We start from the raw sequence: 12,082 nt of genomic DNA, 5'->3' as shown, positions 1-12,082 counted from the left end.
TCTTGTAATAAAATTCCGATTATTCTAATTTTTGAAGGTATAATCTAGATTTTATTAAAGACACAGAGACAAGTATTTTCCCTCCTCAAATAGATAATTGTGTTTTTTCCTACCCTTGTATTTATTATTATATGTTATTAATATTTCTTGTTTCTTAACAGTATCCATGTAATTCCAATCCGTTTTCATCTTCTGGATTCTTTCCTACAACTCAGAGGTTTCATCATCAATCCATCGAATTCTGGACATCTAGTCTACCTTCTATCAAGTTCAAAATTCCATGGAGTTCCATCCATCAATTTTACAAGAAGTTGGCGTTTACTATCCTTTGTTGTTTCAGACTTTTTGGACTTATCATGATGCTTAATATTTTATTTCTTTTGAGCATCAACTAGAAAGAGGAAGAGTGTTAGCTGGGTTCTCAGTTTATAGGCTATTCTCTGTGCTGATTGGCTGTTTTTTCTCTCTCTATAATAAGCTTCTGTTAGCTTCTTATATTATGTATTATGTTATATATGTATCTTATCAATGTTATTGTTCTTTAAAAGGCTGCATTGAGTAGTAAAGAAAGAGTTATGCAAAAATACTCGTCTCTGTTTCTTTAATAAAATCTAGATTATACCTTCAAAAAAAATAATCGGAATTTTAAACAACTTTCCAATTTTCTTTTATCATCAAATTTGGTTTGTTCTCTTGGTATGCTTTGTTGAAAGCTAAACCTATGTAGACTCATAGACAAATTTCTAAACCTTTGAAGGCTGCCTCTTATCTCAGTGCATTTTGATAGTTTTTTTACAACTAGATAGTGCCAGTTCATGTGTGCCATATAGATAACATTGAAGCAGGTCATGAACTTAAGTGTATTTAAAGGGACAGTTTATTAAAAAAAATCTCCCCTTTAATTTGTTCCCAATGATCCACTTTACCTGCTGGAGTGTATTACATTTTTTACAAGTAGTTCCATTACCCTTAAATTGGCATGTGAAATAGTTGATTTAGCCTGTGGTATCCCCACATATCCTGAAAGTTTTTGGCCTTAAGGCCAAGCTGTGTAAACATAGCCAGCAGAATAAATTACAGTACCAGTGGGGTATAGAAGAGATAAGGTAAAAAAATGTTAATTTTTCCATTGTTCCCTCCAAAGTATTGGTCTTTGGTGGTTTATGGACAGATATAAGATAAAGAAGCATGTATATGTACACAATGTGATAAAGTAATGAGATCTGATTATACCTACAAGCTCAACCCATTTTATTAGGTTGTGGCCTCAAAACACAAAAAGCTATTTAATATACACAAATAAACCTTGAAAAGCAAATCTCATACATTGTATACTCTGCAGTTGGTAAAAAAAAAGTAATTGGAAACACATTAAAGGGACATTATACACTCATTTTTTCTTTGCATAAATGTTTTGTAGATGATCTATTTATATAGCCCATTAAGGTTTTTTTTTTTTTTAAATGTATAGTTTTGCTTATTTTTAAGTAACATTGCTCTGATTTCAGACTCCTAACCAAGCCCCAAAGTGTTATGTGAATACCGTCAGCTACCTTCTCCAGCTTGCTCCTGTTTGTGTAAAGGGTCTTTTCATATGCAAAAGAAGGGGGAGGGGGAGTGTTTTATTTTCCATTTGCAGTGGGCTTTCCAGCCACATTTTCAACAGAGCTAAACTTAGAACTTCTAAGTAAGTTTTTAAACAGTTTTCTACTGGATTTTTATATTAGTATCTGTGCATCTTATTCTTTATAGTAGTGTCTATTACATGCAGTTATATGAAAATGAGTGTATACTGTCCCTTTAAGGGCAAAAAATGTTTTATAGTATACTGTCCCTTTAAATAAAACCTTTATTAAGAATATATAACTATTAAAATATAGATTCAAAATTAAAAACACACCAGCAATGGAAAATGGATCAAGTGTTAGTTTTTGCTTTAAGAATTGCTTTTATTGGTTCTTAGGTAAACAGGTTGTGGCAAATGTTTTTAATCATATAAGTAAGTTACTTATAAGGGATTGATCATGCAATAAAGATTTTTTTTCCCCCCAAATAGCTTTATTTGAGAATAAAGAAAAAACAAAGTACATACACCTTAAATGCAGAGTAGGGTTCACAACATTCACCCGTACAATCAGTGAAGAAAAAAGTAAAGAAAATAAAACAGCAGACATGTAAGGGATGTGGGTTCTAAGTTCCGAAATTTTAGTTCCGGACAGGCTCATCAGGTGCATGACAGCAATATTATAACAAGCTCTACCTTTTCCATTTTCTCATCTTTTCCTTACATTAAATCTTATACCATGTTTATCAAAACAGTGAGTAAGGACTCAGTAACTTCTAACAAAATCCCATGGGTACATTTAGCAACAAGTATTGTCAATACCAACCGTGGTCACAGTTTCTCTCATCGACCAGGGCACAGTCAAGGAGTAAGTATTTAAAATAAATAGGGAGGAGAAAAAAGAAAGAGCAACAAGCAGAAAGAGGGGAAGGGGAGAGGGAAAGGGGTCATAAGAGCGGGATATTGTATAGTAGACCCCCTTTCAAAAACTTCCTAAACACCTCCGCGCCACAGATGGAGCAATATTTCGTACTCGTTTACTTTTGATATGTTCATGTAGTGGAATTTTTCCAGCCGCAGGAGGTCACCTACATTCTTTTTCCAATCCCCAACCATGGGGACCTGCGCAGTCTTCTACTGAGAGGGAATCAGGGTCTTTGCCCCTGTCAGCATCAGCATGAGCAGTTTTTTTTTTTATAGGATTCTGTATTTTATATGGGAAGTGGAAGAGCAGGGTTTTGGGCGTCTTTGGGATTTCTATTTCTAATATTTGTATTACTTCTGCCCATATGGCCGTCCAAAAATTCTCTAAAGGGGGCAATCCCACCAAATGTGCAAGAAAGAGCCCATCCCACCACATCCTCTCCAACATCTAATGTATTAGGGTATATCATCTTGAGTCGTGTTGGCGTAAGGTACCATCTACTTAGCAGTTTATAATGTGATTCTTGTATACGAGCCGACACAGAGACAGTCTTAGCAGCTCGGAATATCCACTGCCAATCCTCTGTGGTTAGTTCAGTGCCCAGTTCTTTATGCCACAGTCTAGTGTAAGTTAGGGGGGGGGACTGTCTTTGGGTAACAATAGTAGTCGGCATATCCTGGATGTTAGGTGTCGCAGAGTAGTAGTTTGCGTACATAATGTCTCAAAGGGAGTGGGGTCACTAAAGAATTGTCGTTTATGTTTGTGGGTGGTTATGAAATGACATATCTGCAGATATACAAACCATGGTAACGGACAATCTGGGAAAGTCTCCAGGACCTCCTGCCTTGTTTTTAATCTACCATTGTTGATAAAGGTGCCTATATAATTGCTATGTGAAGATGTACACAAGTGGGATATTCTAATTTGTAGAGGAATTTCAGGATTATCATATATCGGGGTCAGAGGGGAGTATGTCGTAGAGATGTGGGATTTAGTATGAACTGTTCTATCCCACTCACGGAACAGTTCCCTCAGCAGAGGGTATGAGGCAACCTCGGATGACCTATGTGATTCATTCTTCCACAGTAGGGAAGCCAAGTCTCTCGTATGGAGAATGGAGTCTTTTGTGCACCTCTCTGACACCACTCCACCACCCTCTGAAGCAGAACAGCCCTCCTGTATAAACCTAGATTAGGGAGTCCCAGCCCACCCCCTCCCTGGGTAGATACATAGACTTGTTGTTCACCCTAGGTCTAATAAGCTTCCAAACATATTCCTCAATTAAGCATTGCAGTGTGGGGAGAAAAGAATGTGGGTAGCGGGATTGTCTGGAAAAGATATAGTATCCTCGGAAGGATGTTCATCTTGACCACACTTATCCTCCCTAGCCAAGAGATCCTTTTATACCTCCATGCTGAGAGGTCGCAAGAGATTTCTCTTTTGAGGGATACATAGTTTGCTTCAAATGTGTCTGCCGCCGATGCCGTTATGGTGATGCCTAGGTACTTTAAGGTTTTTGAGTTGATCACAAAGGGGCAATGTTTTTTAAAACCAAGTCACACTAGAGGGCGGCATAGCAACACCCAACAACTCTGACTTTGAGTCATTTAAAACAAAATAAGAAACTTCTCCATATCTTTTAAACTCATCTAGTAGGGCGGGTTGGAAGTTTCAACATCTGTAAGCATAAGCAACAGGTCGTCGGCATACATTGCAACCTTGTGTTCCTTGGGTCCCAACTGTAGTCCTTTTATTGATTGGTTAGCACGAATATTATTGGCCAATGCTTCTATCAAAATGGCAAACAACAGGGGCGACAGTGGACACCCCTGCCTAGTGCCGTTGGTGATAGGGAAAGGGTCAGAGAGAATGTTGTTTACTTTGATTTGTGCAGTGGGGGTGGAGTACAAGGCAAAGACCATCGCTATAAATTTATTTCCGAATCCCTTTTTTCCCAAGGTGTTCCTAAGAAACTGCCAATTCACTCTATCAAATGCCTTCTCAGCGTATGTGGATAACAGAATGAGAGGCACCTGATTAGTTGTGGAGTACGCTGTGAGTTGTAGAATTTTAAGGGTAGTGTCCCTCGCCTCCCTCCCCGGGATAAACCCCACCTGATCCAGAGAGATCAGCAGAGGAAGGAATCTGTTGACTCTATTAGCCAAAACTTTTGCTATGATCTTCATATCTGTGTTAAGCAGCGATATAGGTCTGTAACTTTGTGTTTTATTCACTGGCTTCCCTGTTTTCGATATAACAGGGAAGCCTTCTGTACCTCCTCAAGTTGTCAGAGGGGATTCCAAAAAGTCTATTGCTTCTTGTTCTAGTCTTGGCAGCTGGGTGTGTGTTAAATAGTCCTGTACTCTAGGTGCGTCCGCAATGCTATCAGGGGGCATGACGTGCGGGACAGTTTTCAAATAATAGAGTGCGCTGTAATAGGATCTGAAAGCCTCTGTAATCCTAAAACTATCTTTGTATATTTTATCTTCCCCTTCTTGTATCACATACACGTGTGATTTAAGTTGTAATCTACGTATCGCCCTATCAAGCAATTTACCCGCCTTGTCACCCCCCTCATAGTATCTTTGCTTAAGCAGCAAGGCTTTGCGTTGGTTGTCCTCTTGCAATAAGTGTTTAAAGTCAAGTCTAGCTTGGGTCAATCTAGATTCTAAATCAGTTTCACAGGGGCACTTTTTATGTTGTGCTTCTAAGCTCGAAATATTTTGCAGGAGGAGGTTGTACTTTTCTCTACTCTGCCTCAGTATTTTAGCTTTATGTTTAATAAAGTGTCCTCTTATGACGCTTTTGTGCGCTTCCCAAACTGTGGGTAATGTAACATCGTCTGTCATGTTGAAGTCAAAATACTCTTTTAGCAGTGTAGCTATGTCCTCAGTAATTGTCTGGTTATTTAGAAGTGTATCATCTAGTCTCCAAATAAAGGGAGTACTGGGTTTATCTGGCCACATCATCTCAAAGGTGACTGGGGCGTGGTCAGACCACGTAATAGGAGAGATGTCACTGCGGGAGACATATGCAATGCCCTGAGAGTCTGTGAAAAAGTAGTCAATACGAGAGTACTTCCTGTGCGGGCTAGAGTAGTATGTAAAGTCCAAGTCTACCAGGTGCATTGTGCACCAAATATCATGAAGGAGATGGGTTTTTTTAAAATAGAGGCGGTTTATGTTTCAGGATGTGGTGGGAGACACTAGACGTGCCATTGGAGGTGTCTAATCTCAGATGTAGCGGTACATTAAAATCCCCCCCTAGGATCACCACTCCCTTGGCCAGTTCAGAAAGTTTATTCGATAGTGTTTTAAAAAAGACATGTTGAGCCGAGTTGGGGGCGTATACAGTGGCCAGTGTAACCACCCTACCATACAAGAGTCCCACAACTATAAGTAGCCTGCCATCCTTGTCTCTCTCAACCCCCTGCGGCTGGAAGGGGACCCTATGATGCACAAGTATCCCAACTCCATTCTGTTTACTGGGTCCTGAGGAGAAGAAGGCAGTGGGATATGTAATATTGTGCCATTTAGGTTCTTTATTTTTCTTAAAATGGGTTTCCTGCAGAAAAATTATATCACCCTGCAGTTTATGTAGTTTGCGGGAGACAATAGATCTTTTTCCTGGGCTGTTTAAACCTTTAACATTGATCATAATAAGTTTGAGGGGGTGGGTGTTCGGTGTGTGCCGTGGGGGAATCATTATACTATCGGGTAGGGAGAGGAGAACAGAAAGAAAAGAAAACACAGTAATCTCAATGACTGTTGCCCCGTATTATGCATATATTGTCCACGAGCAAACATTGAAGAGATGCTATCAAACTGTGTGTATTGAATTTGTTTGCTCAAATAGCACAGCAGTCATCTGCAAAACAATAAATAATCCAATTTACATCTACAACTCTACCGTACCAGTAGATCAAGACTAGTAAGTTACTCTAGAGGGTATATGCCTGTAGTTGGCCCTTTTGAAAAAAGCAAGATAAAGGCTATACAGATTAATAATTTACATTGTTGTTATAAGTACCAAATTTGCAATCTGTGTAAATGTGTTACAATAGTAATGGGTGATATTAAACGAACCGGGGGAGGGAGGTGAGGGAAGGGGGGAGGAGAGGAAAGAAAAGGTGAGAGGAGGAGAGAGAGAGGGGGAGAGGAAGGGAATAGATGGAGGGAAAGGAAGAGGGAGGAGGGAGAGGGTAAGAGAGAGGAGAGGGGAGGGAGAAGAGGGAAAAAAGGGGGGAGGAGGGGAGAGAAAGGGGGAGACGCGGGGGAAAGGGGGAGGAGGGAAGGGGAGGAGAGGAGGGGAAAGGGGGAGGGAGGGGGTGAAGGGGAAAGGGATGAGAGGAGGGCATTGAGGAAGGTGGAGAAATTAGGAAAGCTATGGAGCAACATAACATAAACAGTATATCAGCAAGTGTTAGAAACAAACAACATTTTCAAACATCAACTTAAATCACAGACATGAGTAATATAGTGAGTCTAAGGTCTCCTTAACAGAGATTTAATGGTGCTATTCACGTCATGAGAAGTTAAGCAATTCTTGTTTAGGGATTCAGGTTTGATTGCTAATGTCCCCCGTTGTGGGGGGGACAGAGGGGAAGGGGGGAGAGGGGGAAGGACGGTAGGGATAGGAGGAGGGGAGGGAAAGGAGGAGGGGAGGAGAGGGGGGAAGGGAGGAGAGGTTTGGGAAGGGGTTACTGGAGAGGGGAAGATGCTAGTACCACTTCAGTGCAACATAGCACATTCAATATAATGATAGGCATTAGAAACATATAACATTTCAAACATCAGCTTAAATCACAGACATGAGTGATAACATGAGTCCAAGTGCTTCTTAACAAAGACTTTCAAGTGCAAGTCCACATCTTAAGATATTCTCCAGCAAAAAGACAGCAGCAGATCTCGATTAAGGTGTCAGGTTTGGATACCAGTAGCTCCCTGATTTGATGTAGAAGGTACTTGTATATCTGGGTTGGGGGGTTCAATACCCAACGTAGAGCAGAATGCGCTCAGATCCTCCATAGATCGGTATAGAGCCATTTTGTCTCCAGCGGTTGCTATGAGACATGTTGGGAACCCCCAGCGATAAGGGATTTTGCTGTCTTGCAATACTGAGGTGTTAGTTCCCGTCGCTTTTCGAGTGTGGCAGGACTGATGTCAGAGAACACCTGAAGATTGACACCAGCATGTGTGAGGGGGTGATTATTCCTACTGTGTCGCAGTATCTCCTCTTTATCTCTATAATTTAGTATCCAAAGGATGACATCTATCGGTGGTGCTTTAGGGGATGGTTTGGGGCGCAGTGCCCTGTGTGCTCTCTCAACTGCGTCCTCAGGTGACATAGGGTTTCCTTTGATCACGCGAAAAAGATCTTGGAGATATCCCGGAAGAGCAGAAGGGTTAATGAATTCGGGGATTCCATGAATACGGAGGTTTTTCCGCTGACTGCGGTTATCCAAATCTTCTATACATTCCATTAATCTTTGCACCATGTTTGCATTATGTTGGGTCTTCGATGTGGTCTCCTTAACCCTTTCCTGTAAAGTACCCTGTGAATGTTCCACAGTGGCGACTCTCTGAGATAAGTCAGTGACATCTTTACACCGTTCTCCAAACCGATTCTTAATTTCGGTTACAATGCCCTTAATGTCATCTTTGGAGGAGAGGCTTTTTAGAACCTCTTTGGTTACATAACACAATGGTGTTTGAGCCAGTGTGGGAGTGTGTGCCGGGTCATCAATTCTGGATTTGTTTGCCAGAGTTGTCTTCTACTGTGAGTGTATCTGCACTTTTAAGATAGTGAACCATGTTTCTTGTTTTGGCTCCCTTGTCAGTAATGCCAGATTTTTTCTGCGCCATGGGTGTAAATTTTGACAGTTGCCTAGCCAGTATACTGCACGTGCTCTTGGGTATACTAGGGAGTCTCAGGGGGATGTCGGCATCAAGTAGCCTCTCCTGAGTGGCTTTAGTATGCAAACGTACCAGTTACGTATCAGGTATTCTCACCAGAGCGAACTTAAGAAGCTGGCGTCTCAGGAGTTTAAATGCCCAGTGAAAGGCTATACCGATTCAGGTGCTACCTCCCCAGATTCCGTTATAGTGCGGTTTACGCCACGTGGTTTAGGCCTGCAGAATATATAGGGCTAGTTTTTGCTAGTACAAAGTCCACAGGGTAGTTCTAGGTGTCCCCCACTTATAAGTATGCCTTATTTTGTGACAGCAGTGACCTACCGTATGTTTGAATCTCTTTCCCACACGGCATCGAGATCCACCTCTCTGAAAGGCCGTTTCTGTACTGGGTGTCTCCTGTTATATTCTCTGGTGTCTGAAAAACAACACTGGCCTTCTCGGATGTCCATGCCTTATGGGATGAGGGTATACTGATCTAATGGCGCACTCCGGTTTCAACTTCAGGAAGCTAGTCATGCATGTCACTGCTGTGTTGCTGTTAATTGATTCCGTTTCTGTGTGCATGTTGCATCCGCTGTGTGATAATGTCTCCCCGGTTTGTGGGATAGATTGCAGGATTATCTTAAGCCTATTTTATGGCATATAAAGCTTTTGGGCCAACTTTCAGCTCGGGGGCTCTAGCAAGACATGGCCATTCTCCTGAATGTTTAGGCTCCGCCCCCAATAACGATTTTTAAACAATTTAAGGATATGAAAAGGATATGAAACCCAAAAAAATTTGAGAGCAAAAATGTCTTTTGTGATTCAGACAGAGTATACACAGAGTATAAAAGATTTTTATTCGATTCGTTTCTGTTATCAAATTTTATTTGATCCCATGGTATTCTTTGATGAAGAGATACATAGGTAGGTGTTTGGAGCACTACATAGCAGGAAATAGTGCTGCCATCTAGTGCTCTTGCAAATGGATAATATTCTTGCAAAACTGCTGCCATATTATTATAGTGGATGACTGGAGAAGAAAAATAAAAAGGTAATTAAAATGATATATGGTCCTGGTAATAAATGTACTATTATACTACATTGTTATAATGTAAGTGTATATTTTCTTTCCCTCAAGGGAACTGTAATGATATAAAAAGTAATCTGACTGTGAAGAAAATACTATATTTTAGTGTGAAGAAATTGAAATCTGATGAGCTAATGGTGTCTGAAGTGAGACAAGTGTAATCACATTATAATATAAATAATCAGAGGGAAGTGACATGAAAAAAAAAACAATGTGTGACATATGATGGATATATCTTCTTTATCGTAAAGGTATTCAAGCTGAAGAAACTAATGTGCAGTTTATGATAAGATTAAAATAAAATGACATGATATACAGTATGTACAAGGTGAATGTTAATCATAAGGTTTTATTAGGGATGTGCAGGGAATACATTTTCGTTACAAATTAAAATTCCGTAACAATTATTCGAGGACATTCATTTCCCTAAATATTCGTTCCCTGCACTATTTATTTTTCGTTTAGTTTAAAATTTAATGAAAAAAAATAGAATTTTCTTTATACGTTTACATTTGTTTCCGTTAATACAAATGTAAATGATTTGAATCTACAGGTGAAAGTTCACCTTTAGCTACATACTTACATTTAAAGTGTAAAATACTTACCTTAACACTCTCTGGAGAGCACGCTAACCCAATCCTCTTCTTGCCAGACCCCTGGGCATACTAACAGGAGGCTTAGCGAGTTTGGCTCCCAGGAACTGCACTAAACTTAGTGCAGGTCCTGGGTGCCGATCACGCTAAGCCTCCTGTTAGCGCGGCCAGGACCTTTCAAGAAGAGGATCGGGTTAGTTCTGGAGAGCATGTTAAAGGGACACTAAACACAAATTGAAAACTACAGGATTATAAACCTTCATATATAACAATATTTTTGCAATGAAAACTGCAACTTTAATTTTTCATGTTTTTTTTTAATCTTTATTCTTTTCACTGATTTCCCTGCCCCCCAGAACAAATGAACCCCTGCTAACCAATCACAAACTAATATTCAGTTATAGTACACATGTGCAGACTAGCGGCTAGATTTGGAGTTTTGTCGGTAACGACCCGAAAAACTAACGACGGCTTTTTTCTGGCCGCACCATAAAAATAACTCTGGTATTGAGAGTCCACATAAAGGCTGCGTTAGGCTCCAAAAAAGGAGCGTAGAGCATTTTTAACGCAGCTTCAACTCTCAATACCAGAGTTGCTTACGCAAGCGGCCAGCCTCAAAAACGTGCTCGTGCACGATTCCCCCATAGGAAACAATGGGGCTGTTTGAGCTGAAAAAAAACCTAACACCTGCAAAAAAGCCGCGTTCAGCTCTTAACGCAGCCCCATTGTTTGCTATGGGGAAACACTTCCTACGTCTGCACCTAACACTCTAACATGTACCCGAGTCTAAACACCCCTAACCTTACACTTATTAACCCCTAATCTGCCGCCCCCGCTATCGCTGACACCTGCATTTTATTTTTAACCCCTAATCTGCCGCTCCGTAAACCGCCGCTACTTACATTATCCCTATGTACCCCTAATCTGCTGCCCCTAACACCGCCGACCCCTATATTATATTTATTAACCCCTAATCTGCTTCCCTCAACATCGCCTCCACCTGCCTACACTTATTAACCCCTAATCTGCAGAGCGGACCGCACCGCTATTATAATAAAGTTATTAACCCCTAATCCGCCTCACTAACCCTATAATAAATAGTATTAACCCCTAATCTGCCCTCCCTAACATCGCCGACACCTAACTTCAATTATTAACCCCTAATCTGCCGACCGGAGCTCACCGCTATTCTAATAAATGGATTAACCCCTAAAGCTAAGTCTAACCCTAACACTAACACCCCCCTAAATTAAATATAATTTTAATCTAACGAAATGAATTAACTCTTATTAAATAAATTATTCCTATTTAAAGCTAAATACTTACCTGTAAAATAAACCCTAATATAGCTACAATATAAATTATAATTATATTATAGCTATTTTAGGATTTATATTTATTTTACAGGTAACTTTGTATTTATTTTAACCAGGTACAATAGCTATTAAATAGTTAAATACTATTTAATAGCTAAAATAGTTAAAATAATTACAAAATTACCTGTAAAATAAATGCTAACCTAAGTTACAATTAAACCTAACACTACACTATCAATAAATTAATTAAATAAACTACCTACAATTACCTACAATTAACCTAACACTACACTATCAATAAATTAATTAAATACAATTCCTACAAATAAATACAATTAAATAAACTAGCTAAAGTACAAAAAATAAAAAAGAACTAAGTTACAAAAAATAAAAAAATATTTACAAACATAAGAAAAATATTACAACAATTTTAAACTAATTACACCTACTCTAAGCCCCCTAATAAAACAACAAAGCCCCCCAAAATAAAAAATGCCCTACCCTATTCTAAATTAATAAAGTTAAAAGCTCTTTTACCTTACCAGCCCTGAACAGGGCCCTTTGCGGGGCATGCCCCAAAGAATTCAGCTCTTTTGCCTGTAAAAAAAAAACATACAATACCCCCCCCCCAACATTACAACCCACCACCCACATACCCCTAATCTAACCCAAACCCCCCTTAAATAAACCTAACACTAAG

Source organism: Bombina bombina, chromosome 6 (genome assembly GCF_027579735.1).
Source record: "Bombina bombina isolate aBomBom1 chromosome 6, aBomBom1.pri, whole genome shotgun sequence".
Taxonomy (NCBI): Eukaryota; Metazoa; Chordata; class Amphibia; order Anura; family Bombinatoridae; genus Bombina; species Bombina bombina.
The sequence above is the reverse complement of the archived record's forward strand: the minus strand, read 5'-3'. Positions refer to the sequence as shown.